A 6,278-nucleotide genomic window follows, 5' to 3' on the forward strand; every position below is an offset into this window, starting at 1 on the left:
CTTACATGAGCTGTCCTTAAATAACCTTCCTTACATCAGTCACCACTTAATCAAGTGCATTAATTAATTACCCTATATATTCATATATCATGTAATTTAACTGCATTCATTCTCGGGTTCCACGTGTTGAAATGATTCATGCACACAAAATAGCCTATAAAAGGAATAGTTGACCCAAAAATGAAACTTACTTACCTTCATGTTGTTCCAAACCTGTATGACTTTCTTTCCTCTGCAGAACAAAAGAAGATATTTTGAAGAATGTTGATGTCCAAACAGTTTCAGCAGCCGACCCAATGGGAACCAAAACAATTTGTATGTGAAAGATTATCTTTCATGCTCTGCATGACATGAGGGTGACTATGAAGATAGAATTTTCATGTTTAGGTGAACTATTCCTTTAAATGTAAATTATGATCTCATAGTTCTTTATCACAATGTTTGCCGAGATATGAATTTATTGTTGCACTAACTAAAGCAATGTGATCCGGAGAGAAATATACTGAAGCGATGAAGCAGTATGAAATGAAACTATAGGCAGCAGGATGATTAATTGGGTGAATGAACATAAACGCTCGCTCTCTTTTATCAGCGCTGGAACTGAAAATATGGCATTGATTTGCGCAGACCATCTGCTTATTGTACTGCTCTTGTCTGTTACTGGCGAAATTGGAGGGCAGGAGCGGGTCACTGTGTTGTGAATATCCCTGCTCAGTGGGGGGCAGCAGCACACTTACTACATTTATGGGTTGTTGATTCATAATAGAATGTTACATTGTTTATCTTCACGAATCCATTTATTGAAAAATTCTTACTGCTAGTCTTTCTGGGAAACGATATGTTTCACGCACGAAATGTTTTGGTGCGAAGACGTTTATTTGAAATGCGAGAGCAAGATGAGGAAACTTCATGAAAGTGACATAAGCAAACAGTAAGTCATTTTTACTGACTGACATTTATGTGGAATCTAACGTTGTAACTCTACAAAAGCGAAGCAAATTAAATAATAATAAAAAAAAAAAAACACATTTCCAAACCTCTGAGTTTTCTTTCCATGCCTGCAGAATCGGGGACGAGTTCAGTGAGTTCATTATAAATCAAATTTGAAAAATGAAATTAGGTTTTAAGTTTAGAAACTAGATCCTGACCGTATCTAATTGCATGCTGACAGGAGTTCAAAAGACTGAGATATGCAGGAAGTAGCTGCATGCAGAAATCTGTCGAGTATTTTATTAGTCCAGTTGTGGTTAAAACGCCACTGATACATTTGATACACTTTTCTTTCTTTTCTGCTTGCAACCACTCAGCTTTGTGTCCGTATTCTCAGTTTGTATCTTTTCATTATTTTATGAAAATGTCATGAAAAAATAAAAAATAAATGTTTGTTGCAAAAATTAATATTGCAAATATTAAAAGTAAAATGTCATAAACACTGCATGTAGGAGACACCAGGGTTAGCTGTCACTTTTACTCCAGACAATATTTATTTTTAAGTTTATTTTTAAACATCAGTTTACACACAAAGTCTTCATAGAAACTGAATTTTGTCCACTGTTATTGCCAAGAAAAAAAGATAAAGCATACACGCAACAAGGTAAGTTGTTACCGAACTAGACATTGAACAGTCAATGAAATGTTTTATAGCAATATATACAAAGAGAGAGAGAGAGAGAGAGAGAGAGAGAGAGAGAGAGAGATCTGGGTAGATACAAATTGTAATCCGTTACAATGATTCCTAATTACATGACAACAATTGTAGTCAGCAACGTAATCCATTACATTACACAGTTTAGGTATTATATTCAGATTATTTTTGACCTTCCTCATTTATCACATTGATTTAAACAGGACATTATGTATCATAATTTTGTAAAAATACAAAGAGTGAGAAAATATATTCCTTTCATTATAATTAATATGAAGTGCATTAAACATATTACATCAAAGTTTGTCAAACAACACTGGGGTTTGCACGGGGTTTGAGTTTAATGAAAGGCTAACAAGCAATTAAATCATAAAAATGTAAAATTAAAATGAATAATTTTAAAATAATCAAAATAATTCACTTACTAAAAAATGATCATTTTGTTATGGTTACCTGCACGCCATGTGACCATTAGCCAATGTCAGAACCATGAACATGCAAATGATACTTAATTATTGAAATATTTATTTTAAAATCTCAGGGGTACTTAAAGGGGTCATTGATTATGATTTCCCTTTTTTAACTTTAGTTAGTGTGTAATGTTTCTGTTTGAGCATAAAAACATCTGCAAAGTTACAACACTGAAAGCTCAATGCAAAGGGAGATATTGGCCCGGTTTCACAAACAGAGCTTAGTTTAAGCCAGGACTAAGCCGTAGTTAAATTAAGATATTTAAGCAACTTTTTAAAAAATGCCTTAGAAGAAAACATTAAGGTGTGCATCTTGGCACAGAACAATGACACTGACATATTTTAAGATATGTCAGAGCAAGATATTTTCAGTTGAGACCGCTCAAATATGCATTTTAGTCTGGGACTAGCTTAAGCCTTGTCTGTGAAACCGGGGGATTGTCTTTTACAGAATTGCTGATTGACCAAGTGGTGAAAGAGGTTCAGATGACAAAAAGTTTGAGAATGTCTGCAAAAGGGAAGTCGTGGCCTAATGGTTAGAGAGTCGGACTTGTAATCCGAAGGTTGTGGGTTCGAGTCTCCGGCCGGCAGGTATTGTAGGTGGGGGGGAGTGAATGTCCAGCGCTATCTCCACCCTCAATACCACGACTGAGGTGCCCTTGAGCAAGGCACCGAACCCCCAACTGCTCCCCGGGCGCTGCAGCATAAAATGGCTGCCCACTGCTCCGGGTGTATGTTCACAGTGTGTGTGTGTTCACTGCTGTGTGTGTGCATGTTGGATGGGTTAAATGCAGAGCACGAATTCCGAGTATGGGTCACCATACTTGGCTGAATGTCACTTCACTTCAAATAAGAAATAAGAATTTGTGCATTTTAATGAGTTTGAAAGACAAAAGCCTTTAAAGAATACATAATTCATGGTTAAATAATCTGAGTGAATATTCAAATAAAAATGAACGTGGTCATCAGTAGTTGATGCAATGTTGAAACACTTCTTAAACCTGAAATGATTTTTTTGTGAATCCATTGGTCAAATGCTGTGTTGCCACCTGACTAATGACTAGTATATGAATGTCCACAAAACTGGACTTTAAGCGGTAGACTATTTTAGAAAGGAAAATTTTAAAGATAAAAAAAGAGGAATTAGAGAGAATCAATAAATGATGAATAACTTATTGCTATTGTGTGAATGTAATCAATAAAAAATTAACTGTAGTCTGATTACGAGTATTTTAAAATGTAACTGCAAGTACTTAATTTTTGGAATCTGATTACACAATCCAGATTGCATGTATTCAGTTACTACCCAGCTCTCTCTCTATATATAGGCTTATATATATGGCTGTTCAATGTCTAGTTCGTTGTGAACTACCATGCTTACCTTTCATATGTGTGTATGTATATAGCCTACACACACACAAAAAGATTAAACAAAAATATGATTATTAAGCAGCAAAAATATAAAACGTAACAAAAAGGATTGCTTTAACCAATAAACATTAAAAAATTGTTTGTAAAATTTACAAAATTATTTTGTAAAAGTTAAAAGATTAAAAATTAAAACGTGACGACCACCCTGCTCTCCCTTGCAATATACAAAAATAAAATAAAAATTACAGATTTTTACTATCATGCCACACTGCTGTCAGTTACATAAGCATGTACATTGACATTTTAGAGACCAGCTTCCTGAAGACAAATCATATGGAGTGACTCAGCGTAGACGTATGTGCGGAGCTTGAGGTTGCAGCTTACAGGTTTCTGAGTACCATCAAACCAGGGGGAGGTGCAAAGGAACTTTGGGAGGTGTAATAAGATTGTTTCTGAGAAATGCTACAGACAAGGTCAAAAAATACCCAGCTTTGGTAGAGTTTACTCCCCCTTACCCCACCCTGCATCTCTCATTCTCTCTGTTTCAGCCACAAGAACATCTGGCATCCCTCCCTTCATCTTTCACCTGTTTCTCAGGACCTTGAGCTCCTATAAATGGCACCTCTTGAAAGATGTTGATGCAGGCAGTTAGTGTTTGAGCAGCCTGCCTATTTCCTGGCCAGGACAGACAGTTTGCTTAAGCTGCTTGATTTCTCAGAGGATTGATAAGTTTGCCACATGCACCTTCTGCTTATGTAGCACAACATGAGCGTCACGCTGAACCCCCGTGAACCTCTACAGCTTTACAAAGAAAGCCTTGGAAATATTCTCTGCGGGTATTGCTCAACATATCATCACAAAAAGGATGTCAAACAAATGTGTTTCTCTTTTCTTTTAACTGCTCCTGATCCAGTTGAGGTGACCATTACATACATTATATATTAACTACATACGATTTATAACCTGGGAAACTGACATTTTCTTCGTTTCACGTACTAATTACAGAACTGCTATCTAGTCCTGAAAACAACTCTGAACACAGCAGCTTGATTGATAATTTTGTGGGAATAAAGTCTCAGTGTTGATTTTTTTATCGTCTTGTAAGGGTTCAACGAAATAAAATTTAAGACTAATTAAGTTGATCTGACAAGAGGCATAAATATTATGAAGAAATACATGCTCTCCTCAGCATAACCTCTGTGTGCACAGAAACCTGGCATGTTTTATACAAAACAAAAATGCTGTTCTCTGCGCAGTCAAATGGACTTATTTCAAACATGGAACTTTCTCTCAGCCATATGTCTGTTATAAATGATAGTACTGAAGAGAATGGAGAGAGGGGATTCTCTAGATAAAGATTGTGCTGTGTGCTGTGTTTTCATTGTTTCCCTCTACATGTTTCAGCACTGTTCCAGAAATCAGTCATTGTTGGCCAGCCATTTTCACTCATTGTTCTCACAGTGGCCTCCAGTGACTGAGCACCAGAACTTGTGTGAAGTGAATGCGCTCACTAACTGTCCTGGGCCTTTGATTATCAGCCACACACCACACACACCAGCAAGTTTTTACTTTTCATTCAAGTGCATGGAATATGGGAGAGTTCCAGATATTACCAAGTGAACTGTAAAAACAACTCCCACAACATTGCTAATGCACACAATTAAGCGTAATTGGAAATGTAACTAACCGAATTGCACCAGCCAATTTTTTTTATTCTAACAGGCATCACAACCGAGAATTTACCTTGAAGCTTAAAATAAATAACCTAAGTACTATCAATAATAAAAAAAAAAAGTACACACATACATTTTTAATTTTCAGACTTTAAGCCAACCACCTTATACACATTTTATTATAATACATATTTAAATTAAAATTAATCAAAATGTGCCTTTTAATGTCACAACCTAATTAAATATCATAATGAAAACTAAGGAAGTTTGATACATTTTATAGTATGCTGATCCATAAGCAGAAACTGTTCAGGGAATTTCCCTTCACAGCTAGATCGGTTTTAAAGCTCAAATCTCTTGTGCTACATTATATGACCAGCTTCTTGTTAACCGTAATGTTAGGATAAATGGAATATGTGGTCAAAGCTTTTAAGATTTTCAAGTGTCATTTAGCGCATATATATATATATATATATAAAAAATAAATAAAAAAAAAAAATCACATGTGCAAGTAAAAGCTAACTAAAAAGTTGAATTTTTAGCCCATGTGATGGATATAGATCAGAACTATCTAGCTCGAGCCTGCAGCAGAGACTGCTGATTCATACTTGTGCTTTTAAGGGCAGTGGAGACAAACACAGGGGCCAGAGAACCCTTGGGAATAAACACCTCAGTGAACCCGGATCATTCAAACACTTGAAACTATCAGTCTCCACCATTACGAGAAACACTGGAATAAAGTGTTCCTCCATCTCAAACAGCAAATCTACTGTAATAGTCATGACTAAAACTTGAAGTTTTTAAATAAAAATTTAAAAGGATAACTTTATTATAGGAAAAGACTACACAATTTTATTGAAAATATCTATTGGATTTTCATTTTCAAAGAAAAGAACATGAAAAAGTATGGGCTTTCAATACTTTATTTTTCCCCTTGATACACATTTTCCTTATTCTCAATTCCATCCAAAGGAAAATTATAGTGAGGTAAAAGTGCTGAGAAACAAAATGGCACAATTAATCTACATCATAAATCACCACGCCGACATCAGAGCCGACATAACCATTTCAAAATAATAGTGCGACTTCTTCCATTTTTCACTTTTTTTTTTTTTTTTT

The sequence above is a fragment of the Barbus barbus genome (genome assembly GCF_936440315.1).
Source record: "Barbus barbus genome assembly, chromosome: 11".
NCBI lineage: Eukaryota > Metazoa > Chordata > Actinopteri > Cypriniformes > Cyprinidae > Barbus > Barbus barbus.